The sequence below is a fragment of the Sturnus vulgaris genome, chromosome 1 (assembly GCF_052056855.1).
Source record: "Sturnus vulgaris isolate bStuVul1 chromosome 1, bStuVul1.hap1, whole genome shotgun sequence".
NCBI lineage: Eukaryota > Metazoa > Chordata > Aves > Passeriformes > Sturnidae > Sturnus > Sturnus vulgaris.
The window spans coordinates 129,328,834-129,348,495 of NC_142243.1; the positions used below are offsets into that span (position 1 = coordinate 129,328,834).

Here is a 19,662-nt window from a genome sequence, read left to right on the forward strand (position 1 = left end):
AATTTTATTTTGAAGGAATTTTTTTTACCTGTATTTTGCCTAGAGCCTGACACTGAATGCTGAACACTCTTATGTAGTTTCCAACCCTCTCCAGGACAACACATGAATAAAACAATATACACAAAAATCCTCTAGCCTCCAGCCATACTGCTATGGACTGCATCAGATCTCGTTAACTAGCCAAAATTAGTTCTTGTTCATAACTAGAATGCAGGGTCAAAAAAGAAACAGAATATGTGATGCAGGTGTTCCTATATGCACATATGGATATATGAGCATTTCCTGCATGCAAAAAAATTGTTTATGATCAGTTGAATGCCAACCACAATTTATTTTCTTCAGGAAAATCCAGGATTAAAATTGTGTATGCAACCTTATTTCAATTCTTAGTGAACAACCATTATGATAAAGCCCAGCTGTACAGTCATATACTTATTTCTTCATCTATCCTTGCCTTATGCAAAACACACAAATGGTACTCAGAATGCAAAACAATGCCCTGTAGTAAAGAAGGACATTGTATGTAGCTCATGTCTCATTCACATCTCTGAAAACTGAAGCAGCTGAAGGCAAGAAGGCCAAGGATTGTTATTTAGGGAGATGAACACTTGAGTGGTAAACTAAGTTCTGACTCACACAAAAGTACATTATGGTTGCTGAATTACTTAAACATATCTTTAAAATATTAATACATGTTTGTTCATTTTACATGCCCAGTTTGAACACATGGGATCTGATTCACAGAAGACAAAGCTTCTCTCTCCTATTGCTTCTACCAAAGACAGGTTTCTCAGTTTAGATTAATTTTTTAAAATGTCTCCAAGTCCATTTCTCAAATTGCCAGAAATTCGTGATGTTCTTTTTTCCTCTCACTCTTCAACCTTCTGTACCACATACTCTATTCTTCTTGAGTCACTAGTTGTTCAGGCAAGGGCACATATTCCAGTGCTGTGTCTGATTAACCCTGCAAATGTGCTCCCAGCTTTCAGTGCCATCATGTGCAACCATAAGTACCAGCCATCAGCCATTATTTAATTCTGGCTGATACAACACAATCAAAACAAACAAACAAGCAAACAAATAAACAATACCCACATGTTAAAAAAATAAACAAACTAAAACCAAAACTGCAACCGTCTCAAAAGTATGTTTTGAATTTTCTTTCAATGGAAAGATTGAAAGATTGTTATATAGAGAATGAATGAACTAGAAGAGATGGCACAAACCAGTGAATTTGGTCATAAGCTGCCTCATCCTGCACTATTCCCAGACTTACTTATTGCCAAACTCACAAATAAAGACATGCTTATTATAAGTTTTACTCTTAAAAGAACACGTTAAAAGAGCAAAAGGCAACCAGTTTTATATTAGGAAAGATGTTTAGGGTACATGAGATTCTCTGTGATTTTTAACGCAGATGTCACTTTGAATTTATGTTTATAAAATAGCATATGAAAACTGTAGCTTAAGGACACAAAGCTTGTTGTTTGCTCTGTTCTCAGATCAGGATTGTTTCAAACAGCACAGTATACACGCACTGAAAGATTGAACTTTACACAGAACAAAGCATTCAGTAGTTAAAAACTCCTCCCTCTCGAAAGCTCTCTCCTCTGACAAGAGTAGGTAAAAAGGGCTCCTTGAAAGTGCTTCCTATTTTTCATTCTATTTCCCTACATAGTGGGTGTATCATTCAGGTACTTTATCTGCTCTTCTTTAAGCAGAGCTGCCTTGCTATTATTCCTTCTGTCATTTATTACTGAACTTTTTAACCCTCATTCTGCTCAGACTCTTGGAAATTTCAGATGAAAAGGTGGTAAAAGAGAATTATCTTCACTGTACAGATAAATACAGTGTCTTGAAAGAACTGTAAGAGAGGTAGAAGGAGAACAAGTACAGATTTTTGTTTAAATTAACAATACATCTGTAGAAAAAAAGCAAGAAAAAACAGATTAATAAAATTCCTTTCTAAAGGAAGATCTCATATTTATCACATGAACTGGAGTGTACTTTAAAAATGTGAAGTAATTCAACTTGATATTGTCTAAGGTATAGCAGTTTAATCAAAATAAAGCCAACACATAAATGGATTTAAATTATGATAGTTAAATCTCTAGTAATTCGGAAGTTTGAAAAATGCAGTTTTCTTTCTTTAACACTTTAAAAATGTAATAGTTGGCTAACTTCAAGTAATTCTTTCATTTAGCAATTATTGCTGGTCAACTATTTTCCCTTTACTGTGTTCGTGGTAGACAAAAACAACATGTACAAACAAACAAAAACACTCACCACAACCTTATAAACCTATAATTATACTGAATGTTCTCAAAGGGATTACATACAAAATAGCCATTAAATCAGGCTCAAGCAGCTGTACCTTCAGAAAAGGATCACTAATTATTTTATCATTATTTTTATTATTACTGTTGCTATTTTTGCATCTGGATTTGTTTTAGCTGACTTCTGCCAGTGCAATAGGAGATACCAAGAGCTTTTTGCACCTGTTTGCCAACTTGAGCTCAGGCTTTCATCTTGCTGAGTCATAGTGATGGATCTTTGCAAAGCCAGTACCTTAGTGCTGGACTCCAACTATTTGCTTACTACCTGCAAAGAGAAGCTTCTTCATTTTAGGAAAGTGTAAGTGCATGGAAAGTGATATAAAAAAAAAAAACAAAAAACCAAACAGCAACTGTGTGTTTCTCCAATACCAGCTCCAGTAGAAAGGGGAGAAAATTGTCTAAGCAATGCATATATAGCAGCACTATGCTGAGAGCACAGAAGTTTAATGCAATCAAGAAAAAGAGATTATAGGCAATTAGGTAATCTCAGAATATATTTATTTCTGCTCTTTTGGGGAGGTGGAAGGGGGGAAGGGAGTGGTACTGCAAAGCTACAGGAAAGGGATATGAAATATTGGAATTGCATGGCATGAGTAAGACTAGCAAGCCCAGCACAAGCCACAGAGCACTGGCTGTGTAGTACAATATTTCAGGAACCTTAGGAAGCAACTTTATGCTGGTAGCTAAGCAGAAGTGCAGAAGTGCTGGTTCATACACTTTCTTCCCAGAATTCTTTGCTACTTTTGAGGATAATTCATAATCATGTTGCAGTGGAACTCAGTTGCTGTTCTGCAGAAGAAAAAGTGTAAAAAATGCCAGCAGACAACTTATTTACATGCATTGGATTTCTCTCAAAATTATTGAAGTGATCCTACTTTTCCTTCTTTTTGAAATGCATTCTTTTACTGTTTGCTTTATTGAGCACTGTTCATAACTAAGAAATGTGATGAACTTTCCCTCATTTTAGTCTAGCATTGAGTGTTCAACCACTCTTGGAGGAAACTTCCAGTGCGAGTGTCCAGAAAGTAGAAAGTTGACACCAATGAATAAATGCTTCCTCGAGTTCTGTGAAAACAACATTATTCTAAGCTCTTTCTTGCTTGTTACCTATTCCAAACATGTACTCCTGCCAAACCTCTTGCACCTCTTATCCTCTGGTGCTTACTTCATCTGAATGGATTGTAATGAGAAAAGTGACAGAATCATACTTTGGTGATTCCATAGGTAAAGCTAAGGTTAAGTTCTTATGAACCAGTTAATTTTCACAATATTTACAATGCTAGCTATAGGTGGAAGTCACTTATTTACATTTTCTGATCTCCTCAGCACTGTTCAAGACCTTGTCTGGAAGCTGCCCTTAAGCCCTGTACCTTTCAGTATTTATATACAAATTTGCCAAGTGTATCATAATGACTTTTTAATTCACTTATAGAATAACTAGTCAATATGTACACATTGAGAAGAAAAACATACATATTTGCAAGCTTACCTTATTCCTAGTTCTTGGAATCTACTGAACAAATAATATATAAAATATATTGTCCAAAATGTACATGTTCTGATCCTCTATACGTGTCAACAACTAATTTACAAGTCACATCTACTGTACAACTTTGGATTATTAAAACACCGTCCTTCAATTTTTGTTGTTGTTATTTCAGGAAGACATATGTGCTCAAAAGTACATAAACAGGAATGGAAACTGAAAAGCAACAACAAAATAGGACTGTTATTTAGGCCTTGATTCTGAAAATATGTTTTGATGTTAAATATCATTTTTAAAAGCCTTAGTATTTCAACTATATTTATACATGTAGTACCTAGAGCTATGCAAAATTGAAGTGCACCATCTAAGGAAACACACCTCCCATACCTGAAATCTCAAGATATGATAGTTTGTGATGCTATCATGACAATATGATTGAGTCTGTTGTCATATGTACGTGAAACTTTGTACAGTTACGTTACACTAAAAGTTCCAATTTCTTGTAAATTGTATTATCCTTAAGGACTTCCTTTAGTCTGTTTGTTTGTTTGTTTGTTTGTTTGTTTGTTTGTTTCAAACCTTCTCAGATGTACAGCTCTACTTCTGGGAGCCAAACATAGCAGGGGGAGAAAATTATGAAATGCCAAAACAAGCCCAGTGCCAAAATAAAATGCGAGCAAGAAACCATAATTGGTTATATATATTTTTAAACTGTGGCCAGTGTTCTTTTTATACTTCATAAAAGAAGTTGAGAGCAAAGAAGAAAGGGAGCATTTCTTTTCATTTTCTGGAAACACTGGGGAAGAGATACAGGAAAGAAAGAAAGAAAGAAAGAGTCAGGGCAAGGGAAAATCTTTTTATGAGGATGCGAAGAAGGCAGGCTGGTGCCCTCACCAGTCTTTTATATAGCAGGGCATCCTCTGACTGGTCAGAGCAATTTTTGTAGAGTAATAACCTGACTGTATCTCTTGCTTCCTGACCTGGATGAAAAGAGACGGGTTCTTAAAAAAAAAAAAAAAAAATAATAAAAAGAAAGTGCGTTAAGAAGAAGGGGGAGGGAGTAGGGGAGTATTGGAAAATACTGGCTTGACTGCTCCATCACAGTGCCTGGTTTACCGATGTGCACTTCTATTCCTCTGTTAATTTATCTCTTGTCGCTCTTCCTTCTACTACTGAAACAGTAAATAAGTAAGTTTGTGGGTGATTGTTAGCTGTGAACATTTTGGGGGCCAGTGAAGTGAGGACACAGCCGAGGCTCCAGGTTGTGGCCTGGCAATGCTGAGCAGGTTTGGCTTCAGCTGGAGCCGGAGCAAAGCTGCTCTCAGCCTCAGCCGCTGCTCCCTGCGACTGCTGCGTTTGTTAATAAGGAGACAAGCGACGAGAGCTAAAAAGGGAAAAGCAAGCGTCTTGAGGGAACTCTCAGCAACAGTAGCGCACAGTCTCCTCCAGCTTATTTTTTGTATGTTAAAGGAAAAGGGAGAGAGAGCTGCCATCCGGCCAGCCACGGAGCTGCTCCAGGGCCGCACCTGAGTGCGGAGAGGCTGGACCCGAAACACTTCCACCACTGCGGGCAGCTGCGGGCTGTGGTGCGGTGGGAGGCTGCACAGCCGGGGTCACCCTGCCCGTGTGCTGAGCCCGCTGCCCTGCCCACGCTGCCTGCGGGCTGCTCTCGGGAGCGGACCCAGCGGTGAATGGCCCCCTCCGAAAACACTTAATTCCCACCTCGGCCAGTAACTTTGTGATGGGAAGCATCAGCCCTGCCGCTGGAAGGACGGGAGCAGGGAGAAGCCGTGCAGCTGGGCAGAGGCCCGGAAACAGAAGCAGTAAGGGATGGGACCCGTGGTACCTGTCCTCTCGGCCGCTGCACATGTGAACCGCTCTCAGACATGAGAGCAGCGCTGCTCAGACATGACTGGGCGCACGGTGGCTGCAGCCCCGGCGCTCGGCACGGAAGCACCCCGAGCTGCGCGCACACCGGAGCAGGAGTGGCACAGGGGAACCCCCCGCCCCCCCGTTGCACCGGCAGCAGAGGTGCCCTGGAGCTGGCGTGACAACAGGGGATGCCCCTGCCCGCCTTGTCTGCCTGCCGGGGTACTCCGCGTACCCACGCTGAGCCGAAGCTGAGGGAGGGGCACCCCCGCACACACGGGGGAATCGGGGCTGGCATCCCGCGCAGACGGCGAGCCGGGCGGCGGGCTATCCCTGCCGTGCGGGCACACGCGGTGCCCCCGCGAGCAGTCCCCCATCCCCCGCCGGATCGGCGGGAGCGGCAACCCGGGCGCGCACGCCTCGGAGCCCGGTGCTGCACCGGGGCCGCCGCCGGGGGCACCTCACCCCTCACCCCGGCAAACCCCACTCCCGGGGCCGGCGGCGCCGCGGCCGGAGGGCAACAGGCGGGCGGGCAGGCGGGCGGGCGGTGTCAGGCCATAACTTCGCGCGGCGCCGGCGAGCAAGTTGCGCTGCCGCGCAGGACGCGCCCGCCTCCGCACCCCGCCCGCGCGGCCGGCTGCGTGCCCGCGCTCGGCGGCAGCCAGCGAGCGGAGCGGAGCGGAGCGGAGCGTGTTGTGTCTGAGCGCGGGGGCGAGCGGCACCTGCCGAGGGCAGCGGCGGCGCGGAGCGCTGGGCGGCGGCGAGGCCGGGCGGCTGCGGCGGGCGCGGAGCGGAGCGGAGCGGGCTGGGCTCGGGCTGGGCTCGGGCTGGGTCCGCGCCCGGCGCCGCCGCTGCGCCCTCCCGGCTGCCAGTCCGCCCGGCTCCGGATCACGTGGCGGTTGCCGGAGGCAGAGACTAGAGAGGAGAGAAAAAAAAAGCGCCTCATTCCTTCTTCCACCGCCATACTGTATTTTATAGTAACTCTCATTTTTATTCCTCCCTTTTACTCCCGCTCGGTGAGTACCTTTCCGCTGACATTCTTGTCCTCCTTTTTTGTCCTGTTTTTTTTTTTCTTCCTTTTGTTTTTTTTTTTGTTTTCTTTTTTTTTTCTTCTTTTTTTTTTCTTCCTCTTTGATTATTGTTTAAATGGATTTGATCTTTTGCTGATGACAAGTTTTTTTCCTAGCATGCGATGGTTACTAAACTGTGAGCAAAAGGTGCTGCTGGGGCCGGGAGTCACTGGGAATGAAAAATGATAATATTAATAACACAGACTTGCCAGTCCAGCAACAACTGATATACATTTAGTAGCTATATATCTATATATGCAACTGGTTTTGTTGTGGCACAGAAAAGCGATGTGAAATATGATGCTTATTTTTTAAAGATAAGAGAAAAGGCATGTTTCTAACTCTTTTTGCAGAGGATTTTTTCTGGTGTTGTTTTATTTTTATTTTTGGGTGTTTTTTTAAGGGCTTTTTTTTTTTTTTTTTTTTTTTTTTTCCGTAAAGAGATGGGAATTGCAAATGCATTTTACAGCAGTGTTTACACAGAGTTTGTAATCTTGCAATACTGGTGGAAGCCACAGAGCAAGATGTTAATTTTATTATTTTTGTTGCTATTCCTTTTTTTTTTTTTTTTTTTCCTTTTTTTTTTTTTTAACTGTACAACCAGCAGGGGTTTTTGTTTTTCTTCTTCTTCAGTTTTTGATGCCTGTTTATAATGTCAAACTTTTCTTGCAGCATGTTGCAGTCATCATTTTTAAATACTTTTTTTCCTCCCTAAAGATAACAAAGCAAAACAGAAAGCCAAAGAGATGATCCTTACTTTTGCACATTTTGCACCTTCACTTTTTATTCTTTTGCCAGCAGTGTTTTATGATGGTTATTGTTATCATGATGATAATGATAGATATATACATATATACAAATAAATACATTTTCAAATGATGGCAGTGGAAGGTTTTCCTGGAGAATGAAGTGCGGTTTGGTTTCCTTGTCAACGGAAGATGAAGTGAACAACTGAACATCTCCCCAGTGCAGGTACTTCATCTCCTTGTAGGCGTTTCCACACTGTGTAAATTACATTGTGAGATTATGATTTTTTTTTTTAAGAAATCTCCTTCCACCCCTTTCCAAAGGTGTCTGTGCAATACATGAGCACTGGACTAAATATCTCTGCCTTGTGATTGCTTGGATGTGTGCAAAATGTTGCACTAATTGAGCCTAGGTTGGCTAAAGCTGAAGAGAGGTGTTTTATGTGCTGTGCTGTAGAGAGGGGAAGCAGCTGAGGAAAAAAAAAAAAAAAAAACAAAAACCCAGACACCCCTCCTCTCCTCCTTGTGTTTAAAAAAACCCAAATAAACAAAACAACCAAAAGTAAAACCCAAACCGAAACTGGATGGGACCTTGAGGTTCTCATTACGAGTACAGGTGCTCACAGGAGTTTAGACAAAAACAATAGCTCTGGCCCTGTATTGTGGTGACTCGTGTGTTTGTGTGTGTCTGTTTAAATTTATCCATTAGAAAATAGCTGTGAAACAGCAAAGGAGGCTCCCTCGGAGAGCTGGCTCGCTGCCACATGAGGCATATTTTGTAGCCCTAAGGGTAGAAGCCCTTATAGCCAACTTCTGCTCCTCATATTAAAAAGGCGTAAACAAGGCAGCAGGTTGCCTCTTATGACTCTAATTCATTGGGATGGAGACTAATCAGAAGCTGATATTTGCTTGAAGGTGTTTCGTTTTGTTTTGATGATTAATAGTGCCAGTAGCTGACAGGGAATGGGAAACTGTTACTTTCAGTGATGGTTTCTGAGAGTTCAGGATTGGAGGAGAAACTGTTACTTTTCACTGAGAGCACTTAAATGCTTAACAGAGGCTGCCCCTGATGTACAGACAGGATATTGGCTCTGTAAAACATAATTTGGAAAGATTTTTCCAGATGACAGGGTGGGTTGGTTTGGGGTTTGGTTCTTTATGGTTGTTTTTTGTTTTTTTCCTTCCAGAAAGAAATATGGTGTAATATTATGCTAAAGTTCAAGTGCTGAATGTTCTTTGATGTTCTCTGTTGTTTGCTTTATTGTGATGGGATTACTTACTGTATTTTATAACAAGAACATTTAAGGATCTATAACTGACTAAAGATACGCTATGTATTCAGATGTGGAAACTAAAGTAAGCTACAGGGGATATATTACTTTTGTCAATGTCATCTAAGCAAATATAATTCACAGAATTAGAAATGGATTTGGAAATTTGAGGCTTCTAATGCTTATGTTTAAATTCTTACAATGTATCAGCTTCCTTTAAAATAGAAAGTGTAAGAACTTTATACATCGTGCAATTAGTCATGTTGAAAAGTAAATAAATTCATTTATCTTTGTAGAAACATAAATGTTATGTATTTACACTGACTTTTACCAGCTTTACTGTAATAAAAATATTTTACACATATTTATGCATGACTTCTGCTCTGACATGTTAAAATACTTTTGGCAGCATAACAGGGTCAATAATTCATGTGTCTAAGAACTAGCTGAGATATTTCTATGATAGATCATGATGACTTCTAAAATAGTTACGATCTGTTGGGTCATTACTCCATATTTTAAGAAGACTCAGCCTGCTTATTTTTTCATTATTTAATTAAAAAGCAAGCTATTAAAAACAAGAGAGATTGAAACTTTATTCTCCACCCCTCTATTTATTTCCATCCCTCCTTATATTTAAATGAAGTGTTTTCTTTAAATTATGTGCAACTTCTAGTAAGCAAAATATTTTGATAATGCTAAAGCACTGAAATAAAGTAACTAGACTAGCAGTTTCCAGAATGATCCTTTTATCCTTTCTTTTAATATTGCAGGTGTGTTGTGTGAGTAATTTTGTACAGATAGTTGCTGAGTAAAGAGCCAATCCTGCTCACCTAGTCTTTTCTTGGAGTCTGAGAAAGTGCATTCTTAAAACTTTCTATTTAGTGCCCTGATTTCATCCACAAAGCACCTGTTGTCTGAGTAGTATGGTAATTAATATACATACATCTCATTTTCAGCAGTCTGAGGTTGTAGGAGTTCGTATATATCAAACAGCCTTGGGACCTTAAAATAGGAGTAAAGGAGTCAATTTTGAAAGAGGATCCTTCTACCTCTGTGCAGTATGTGGGCAGAATAGGATTTGGGTTGTGGAATTGGTTTCTGCTTGGTGCTTCTATAGTTATGCTATGACTAATGTTGAAAGCATGTTTTAGAAAGCCATAGTTAGTGTCAAAGACAATTGTCCTTTTCTGCTTTTGAGATTAATAAAAATTTTGCCTACAAATTGTAGCTTTTTTTCTACAAGTGATGATATCATTATATTCCTTATATAGTATGGGATATAGTCATACTGCCCTAGCTCCTGAAACTCCTGAAATGAGTGTCCAGATGGAAATGACATCTTTTTTCTTTACATCTGTTTTGGTATTCAGGACAGCATAGAGATTTAAGATACTTTTATAAAGGGTGTAAACTGAAATCTTTGGAAAGCAGTTTTTCTTTTCTTCCTCCATGACTAACTATTATTAAAAGCATTTACTTGCAAATGAAAAAGAACAGGTGATCAGAAATGAGAAACTCTGTAGCATTGAGTGTGCTGACTCATGAATACATGATTTTAGCTGCTGTAGTGGCCTGAACTGGCAAAAGATTACCTTCTTATGTTTTTCAACATGGGAGATAGAACTAGAGTGGTCTATGGAGTCATGAAGTCTGTTTGCTGTGATATTAGGCTGATATTTTGTTCAGATTCAAAAAGCTCTGGTTTAAATTTAATTGGGGTATCACTCTCACTGCACCTCTTGAAGGTGGGGCAGACTCACTTTTCATGATTTTAGAAGTAAAATTTCTGTCTTAAATTTTTTTTCAGACAGTTTTTTTTTGTTTGTTTGTTTGTTTCTTTTGTGCCTCTGCTGATCTGAAATAGAAAGCCTCCTTCTCCATGTCTTTGCTCTTCAGAGTATAGTATATTTATTTTTAGAGAGCAATTGCAGCTCCTTTTCCCTCATAATTTCTAGGCTTAACTGGCAGAGGTTCCCAAAAGTGTGGCTGCTGTTGAGAGGGGATGTTGAGACAGGCTCTACCCAAAATCATGCTGCAGCAGCAGCAGAGAAGCTGCATTCAAATCCTCTTCTACCCAAACTGGTCTGTTCTGCTTTCAGCTGAAAACATGGCAGTCTGATTTCTGGCTCTCACATCAGCCCAGACACTTCCACCTGAAGTCACACACACAGACCTGCCTTTTGCCTTCTTGTGAAATGGAGTTTGTGCCACATGGACTTTCCCTTCCCTTCCCTCTGCCTAACCAACCTGAATTTCTTTGGTTATAGTGCAACAGGAAAGAACTCTTGGGAATTTCTTCTGCAACACTGGTTTTTAAACTCTCAAGAGTTTTCTACATATTGTCTTAGTATTTTGTATTCATACCAGAGAAGGAAATGTGAACAAGTTTGAGGTGATGCCATATCACAGATTATCTTTTATCAGGAATGAATTTGAAAGTTGGCTACAGTGTTCTTTAAAATTTTTACCTTATTAGAGTCTTTGCAGGTTGCTTATATCTTAGCTCTCTAGTCTTCTAAAGCATTGTTCTATGGCAGTTTTCTTCTCTTTTATAGTGTAATTTTTCCTATTCTCGTCCTTCTGTGCATTTTGGGTTTTAAAAGATAAAAAGATAAAAAAGCTTAATAGTGTTTAAAGTACAGAATTGTAAAGACTGATAGGTCTGCCCTCAGATGAATGTTTTAACTGCCCTTGGTGTCTTAGAGGATGTGGTGCTCTGTCAAATTCTGAAGCCAAATCCTGTATGTTTTAAGTACTTACAGAATATCTGAACAGAAGGCTGAAGTTGAGTATTTACTGATGAAAAATTATGTAATCTGTGACACTACATAGTTATCCAGTTTGTAGCTCCCTTAAACCCAGATCCAGACTGACAGAAGGAAACAAAATGCTGCTTTGGTATATGGTATGAAGTTTAAATGCAACATTTTGACCTTTATTAAAGTACCAATCTTTATTTTTTTATCTTTAAAAAAACTACAGGAGTAAAATGGCTTGAAGATTATTGTTTTGCACATAGGCACATTAGAAGAATTTGTCTTTTTTTGCCCTCTTTTTCTATTTCAAAATGACACTCTAATCTCTATAATGTACTTAATCTTTCAAAAGCATTTATACTGCATCTTTGGCAGTATTTTCTGAGAAAGTTTATTTTTGCACAATGAAGTGTGATTTTTCATCTCAATGAATCATCTGCCATCAAGTTAAAAAAATAATCAAATAGACCTTCAAATTACTAATTAAATTTCAGGTTGCTTAGTTTGAATAAAATTAACACATTTGTATTGTTGTGGTATTCTGGAATAAAAATATAGATATGTAGATGAATAGACAGAATCACAGAGATATTTTTAAAGATGCTTTTATGCGATAGAGAATTAACAAAAGTCTTACATCGATTATCCTTGGGGGCTTAACCAATCCTTTTTTTTCATAGCTAAGAGTTTAACTTTCTTGGTTTTGGATTTATTAACAGACCTGTATTATCTACTGTCTCTTGACAAAAGCTACAGAGTTAATAAGTTTCCTCTCTGGTACATTGTTGTGTCTCCTGGCTCCTTGTGTCTTGGCTGGCCTGCCAGGATGTTGGGGCTCAACTACTCTGCAATTGCATTTCTGTTTCAGGAGCAGAGAATTTTGGTTCTTTTTCTGATGCATTTTCTTCACCGTTATGGTGGTAAGGAGAATAATTTCTATTCTGACTTGACTGGCAGAGGTTTGAGGAAGCTGAGGTGGATTTCTTATGAGTGATGACCAACAGTGGGTATGAACGTGGTGGAATATCAGTGACACTCCCCAGACTCTTTATTTTTATTTTGCACACTCACAAGTCTTTCTCCTAAAATACTCAAAGGTCTGGTTAAACTTGGTTTGCACCAGTGGTCCTTCCCAGGTGGCCTTATCCTGATGTCAGTGATTATTGCCTCTACTGATGTGTAGTCTCTGAGTAACCAAGTGGAGTTCTGGAAACAGCTCATGCTTTCTACAGTTAATTTTATGGTCCTCTGAGAACAGCTTGCAGTCCTTTGGACAGGCAATAGCTTATAAAAGGCAGTACAGGCCATTATTATTGTTATTTAAAGAACAAGAGACCATAAAGAACACAGTGATAACTCTTGGACCTTGGTGATTATTGAATAACCTGGTGAAAGTCAGATCCCCGTCTTCCCACTGTGCCCCATACCAACAACCTTTATTTCAGCCTGTTCAGTCACATTGGTTGCCTTCTTCAAGGTCCTCCCTTAAGTCAGTCATGTGCTTTGTGGTGTTCATGGTCAACAAAAATGGGATGTCTGGCACAAAACAAGTATTAATGAGATCCTTAATCTGACTGAAAGTAGGCTAAATTTGTTCTGTAGGGAGGCATTACATTGGCACAGTTCATTCATTAAAAGGGTATCTGATTCTGCTCAGAGATTTGCATAGAAGGTGAACAGGACCTATTGTCAAAGAGATATGACACATCTTGTTGAATCAGGATAACTTTACAATTTGTAGGAGGCACTGCATGTGTATACCTCGCACGCAGTATTTTTAGACTGACTGAAGAATTGGAGTTTCTGTCTCAAATAATTATATTTTCATGATGTTGACGTGTTGCTTATTTTCCTTTCTGTTTTGTGTTGTAATGGAATGCAAAAGCACTAAAATGCTTGCACTATCCTAAATATGTTCTCCTTTAGAACAATGCAAATGAAATTAACAAAGATACCCTTGTGAATTTTTACACACCAGCTCTGCACTCTAGGCTTACTAAATGCTAACAGCTCTTCTTGTGGGTACAGGGAGTTAGAGTAACAACTAACTGACTTTTTGCAATAAAACAGTGTGCTTTTAGTAATGGCAGCAACATGCTTCTGAGCTTGATCTGTAATGCAAGTTACAGCTTATAAAAGAAAAATCATTCTATCTAGTTACAATATTTTATCAAATGATCCTTCACACAATAAATATTAGAAGTAAGATAAGATTTAAAAATGTACTGTGCAAACTGTCATGCCGTGTCCATGAAATAGGCCTCATGAAAGTATAATGTAAACACAACTTCCTCTTTGGGTACCTTTAAAAGGGATTAATGCTACTGTTTTCTAGGTAGGATATGCACGCACACACACAATCAGTGCTACCCTTGTCTCATCTTGTATTTGCTACTGATTTCACAGGATAAAACCCAACACTTGAGGTATTGCACAGTAGGCCAATTTTCTAAAATGCTTTCTACTGCATAAATTCACATCCACTTTGTTTTCTTTTTCCCAAACTGAAGAAGGATGACATCAAGTTTTCTTCCTGCCTATACAATTTCCAGGTAAATGGGAGTTCTTTAAATGATACAGTTACAAGATTGGCTCTGGTAAGGTTACCATCTTCTGCTTGGGCATTTATAAGTTGTAGACAATTAATGTACATTATTAATAATTAAATGACAAACTGCATTTATGCCACTTTTGCTTTAGGGAAATAGTTTATCAGGACATTGATGCCATTTTATTGTTTATTATTTTATGAGAAAAGCATGCTGGATTACCATTTGTCAGCATAGAAAGGTGGAGAATTAGGCCCTGGTGCTATTAAAATCAGTGATACATATGCTGGTCAAAATTTCGTGTCTTTTTTTTTCCTGTAGATTTTTGATAAAGTGATTCACATAAAAGACTCTATTCATCTCACTTAACCTTGCTGTTTAAAAAATAGGTTTTTAGAACTAAACTAGTCATCATTTTAGCCATCTAAAAGTTAGTCATTGAAGTCTAACACCGTTGCTCAAGGCTTTGTAGTCAATGGAGATAAATATTCTTTTCCTGCAGAGAATTACAGATTACATCCCAACAGAGGCATCTATGGACAGCTGAGATGAACAACCTTCCTAAAACGCCTCTCTCTTTGTGCTGATGAGAGGGAACCTAGATGGCCCATTTAAAACAGATTCCTAACTTTTTGATGGATGAAGTTAAAGGAGATGAATTGCATGCTCCCCAACCCTCCACTTCTTCAAATCCCAATTTTGCAATGAAATATTTGGTTAAAAAATTATTTTTTGGCCACTAGAATCTTCATGGCTTTACGTTTTTGCTTGAATTTATATTCAACTTCTCCAGCAATTCTTTTCACAGAAATACAAATGTGTTTCTAAATATTTTGAATCAATTCCAGCTATGACAAAATTCCTAGGGAGGTCTAGGCCAAGATCTCACATATTTTTTGTACTGCTTCACTCAGTTTTCTGTCTTTTTATAATGTGATCCAGCAATAATTGACCCTTCAATGAATTCTTCTCACAGAGTCCTATTCTAAAACCCAGGGACCTAAGCTCGTGGTTACAATCATGGACCTCATTTGAAAGCTTTTGAAAATTATCCAAGCAGAAGAATTATGTGGGTGGCAATGGAATCAGCTAATGGTACTGTATATATGAATTATTGTAAGATAAACCATTGTATTAAAACCGTAAAAGGCTTTTTAGTTTGTGAGCTGAGGTCATCCAGGCAATGTAGGGCAAATATTTTGCTATTGATAGCATGCTGCTGCTATCTTCATGTACGTACTTGTTTTTTAATACTCCAGTAAAATCTGTACTTCTGAATACCAGACAGATTTTAGTTTTCCCTGTCTCGGGTAATTTTTCAGAGAAGAGTGAAATTTTAAAAGACTGTTAATGTCTGTAAAATCACCTGTTTTATACTTTTATACATTTTGTGTCAGTGCCTTGTTTCAGATCTGTCCCAAGTCATTGTGTGTAGCAGGATGCCAAACAATGGTCGATTCGTGACACTACGCAGTATGTTGTGATATAATCTTCTTTCTCCACTGATTATGAATTCTGCTATTTCATTCCTATGGCTGGGTTTTCTGTAAGACTTTCTACAGGTACTGAAATATATGAAAACAGTGTGCATATTTCCACCATGGGTTTTGTCTTATTCTTGGCCTGGCACTAGCTGGGTGCCTGTGCAGACATCATTAAACTGCTCACACGGGCCATATTTTTCACTGACAGCATAGTATGAAACCAGACTAAAGCAGAATCCAAATTAGAAATGAACCATTTGGTATTATAGGAGTAAGCACAAAACTCAGCGTAGTGAGAGTTAATTGCCCAAATACCACAGTATTACTACCATGATAAAGTAAGCTGCAGATGTAAGCTCTAACAGTTGTAATATAATGGCTTGTACAGACTCAAACATCTTACAGACTTGTCAGACTTGAGAAGGGACGTTAAAAAGTTGGAGTTCTCAGCACTTTGAAATAACTGCTTCAAATAAGTGCAGTATTATTCTCTAGGGACTGTAAACTGTTTGCTGCAGCTATTGTGTCACGTTACACACTTCACCACCTCTTGGTCCTTTTTCTTCACATTCTATTTATATTTTGGACCTAGGTTTTTGTACTGTCCCTCAAAAATGCATTGTCTGAATAGTGTTCACATAAAAGAGATTTAAAAGGATAAAACCCTTTGCTGACTTCATGAAGATTTTGCCTCTTTTCCTGCTTTCATTTATGCACCATAACATTTCCTTTTTCACTCTTGCATCTCCGCTCAGAGTCAGGAGCACAGTGTTGTCACAGGAATATAAAGGTCTCATGACCATAGCTTGTCAGAACACAGATAGGCCCAACTGAATTTATCAGTGAGAATAGAGCATATAAACCAAACACAAATTCAGTGTTTCTGGTCATTCTGCCTGCTGCTCTGGGTGAGTAAGTAGGTAGTGTAGCATCTTAGGTGAGGATCACACATTTGGAGACAGGCTTGTGAAAGACAAGATTACAAGAAAAATAATTGCAGTTCAGTTTAAGGAAATAAACTATTTCAGGGATGCCACATTTAATTTTTAATTTGATGTACAAGTTTATGTCATATACAGAATGGCATTTCATCTCAGAAATTTAAAAATGGGTTCAGAAATACGTGATACTTGGTCACAAGTATTAATGAATGTTATAAATACTCATCATAATCAGAATAGAACTGGCTGCTTTAAACTCTCTTTTAAGATCAAAGTCAACCCAGCTATAGAGACCTGTGTCACACCGATCTGCATTGACAAAGGAAAGCATATTTTCAAATGTTGGGTGTGTTCATTTGAATTTCTGGATCTTTTTTATCTTTTATTTGTAATTCTTTAAAATTTCAGACTTGTTGGACCTTCCCTCCTGCTCTGGACCTTTCTCCTGGAGTCACCACAGCTCAGAAGGATGAATGAAAACAAAGCAGTAGGAGAGGGATGGAAGATGGGAGAGGAGTAGAAAGAGGAGATGGGGCAGAAATAAAAATGGAGAAAAAATCCCCAGTGATTCAGCTAAGGCTCCAGACAATGAGGATATTTTCAGTCCCCACTCTTCCTTACCTTCCCCTCTAGCTCAGGCTTCTCTCCCTCTCTACTTTAGATTTCATCACCACTACAGATATTTCACTAATTTCATTTTTTTAAAATCAAAGAATGAAACCACAACAATTAAAGTATTGCAAACAAGAAAACATACCCATCTTCCCAATAAATATAACATGACACAATTCAAGTAAGTGGTTCTTGAAGTAGGATTATTTTCCTCCAGTAGTCTTACATCTTTGACTATGAAAGAATGAAATGGTTTCCTAGTTCAGGAGCAAGACAAAGATTACATTTCTTGTTGCTTTTATACCCCACTTGAACCCTTTAAATCAGTTTGCACATGACTCTGTGTTTCAGTTTTATTCATCTGGATCCAAAACCAGACTTTTGACTGGCCTTTATTTACTTAATTTTTTCCTCTTCTTCCTTCAAAGCTTTACTTCCAGGGGTCCTTCTTACTCCTTATCCTCTTACAGAGAGTATAAATTAAGAACTATTCCTATTCTTTAATTTAGTTTCAATTTTGAAGTGTGTTATTCAGCTTTGTAGTCCAAATGGTCCCACCAGAGTAAAGAATGCTATCTGATTATTTTCCTGTGCAGTGTGACTGTAAGAAAAGATTCAGGGACCCCATGGCCCAGGGCTGCTCTGGCTCTTGGCTTGGTCCCAGTGCTGTGTCTTTCTTCCCAGCTGGAAGGTAGGCCACTGTGAAGGTGGAGGGCTAAAAGGACACTTTGGCTAAGCCTCTTTTCAGTCTTTACAGGTACTGGCTTCCTCTCGGCTGTTCCCACCAGGAACGCCTTACATCTCGCAAGGTGGCTTTGGAAGTGTTAATAGAAATAGTAACTGCTCTTCCTAAGAGGGAATTTCCTAAATCTAGGGCTTAAATAGGTCATGTGGCCCGCCTATACCAATTTGCCTGATACCAAAATGGCAAAGGTTAGCTACTGAGTCGATACAAAATAAGTCCCAGTTGTAAATTTGAAGACTTAATTCTTGAAATAGAAAATGCTAAGAATTCCCAAGTGCTTTTTAGATACTATAATCAATTACAGAAATTGAGTCGAGAAAGGTGTTAAATTTCAAAATATTCAGGGTGGAATAGTATTTATTACAGATGCTGGAGGACAGGTTCAGAGCAGAACAATTAGGTCCAGAAGGCTGAAATAAATTTTATATCCTAAAAAGAATTTTACAAAAAATCTAGATGCCATAGGTCAAATGCAAATATGCTATTTAATAAAAGAATAAATAAAAATTACATAAACCTGCTAGTAAGCGATTACTTCTTTTAGGGATTTTATGTTTAAGCATTTGTTAAATTTTATAAACATTCAGGAGAATTTTCAAATTTTCTTAAAAGATGCACTACAAATTGATGCAACTGACTGTTGTCTCATTACTTGACAGGAAACATTAAATTTTGTTCCTATTGAAGACTGCCTGATGAATTGTTTTTGTATGTTTAGAATTTGATTATTTTTACTCAATTTACTTGAGTCACACATTTGAATAGCAAGTGTCTCATGTCAGAGGGGTGGTCAGAGCCTCTGAACTTGGTATTTCCAGTCTCTGGGCAGACTATAAAAAGTGGGAGCCCTTTGGAACAGCTTGGTGCAATATCCAGGTCCCCCAGAGAACTGTACTGAGAGCTGTGACTGTCACACAGGACAAACAGGAGTTCCTCCATGCACCAGGACATGCTTGGCAGAGACCATGTCCATCTCCCTGCTAGAAACAGGGAAGTACTTTCAACACTTTTGTTTTCTGGGACTTTTTTAAAGAGAGAATTTATAGAAGACTTTCCTGGGCCTTCAGAAAGTTGTAGTGTGAGGTGCAGCTTATTTGTTTAAAGGCAGTTTAAAGGCACTGGTGTGAGCAGTGTGCATGCCTCTTGAAGATGCAGCCATGTCTTCTTTAGGTGTTATTTAAGACCAGTTAAGGGAAGCCTACCTTAACTTTAGGTAACTTCACTGACAGTACAAAAGAAGTTATGCAATTTGAAGCTTGTTCTAGATAGCTGTTGGAATGTGATGCAATGTATCCCATGCTTCAGAATTTAGAGTCATTTGCAGAAGGCAGAAACCTGACTTTCTTGCTCGTTTGAGTAGATATGCTCAAAACACTGGTGCTGGTGAGCTCAGTAAAACTGCCCACAAGCAAGATCAAGGAGCTGTGTGAACAGATCTGAAGCAAATGTTTTACAAAACACGGGTGAACTGATGATGCCTTTCTCATTGACTCCAATCTTTTGCCTATTCTCAGTCCTACCATTTTATCATCTCTGCCACAATTATTAGATATTTTAACTTTGTAGTTTTCCTTGCAACACTTATCTTCTTCAGCAACGAAATAATTTCATATTGCAATTACCATTTCACTTCAAAATGTAACTACTGTATAATCCATAATGATCAATTTCTTTTATGGCCAGCTCTTTACTCTTGTATTTTGCATCATTTCAGTGCATCAGTAAAGTATCTTTATAGAAGTCCAGTCACAGAGTTGGCACCTTTGATTCTAGGAATTTCCTAATGAAAACTTC

At 38.9% G+C, this 19,662-nt stretch overlaps 1 protein-coding gene across 7 annotated transcripts in view; it reads left to right on the forward strand.

Annotated features, from left to right (window-relative positions):
• The first annotated feature begins 6,399 nt into the window (after positions 1–6,399).
• RALYL (RALY RNA binding protein like) overlaps positions 6,400–19,662 on the forward strand; it is a 365,612-nt gene continuing 352,349 nt past the window's right edge. For 4 of the 7 annotated variants that reach the window (XM_014870736.2, XM_088176807.1, XM_088176821.1 and 1 more), the window contains exon 1: positions 6,567–6,707. The gene's annotated coding sequence lies outside the window, so the exon portion shown is untranslated. Of the gene's footprint in view, positions 6,708–7,646; positions 7,734–19,662 lie in introns of all 7 variants that reach the window. The other 3 variants (XM_088176803.1, XM_088176815.1, XM_014870738.2) reach the window with 2 other exon arrangements.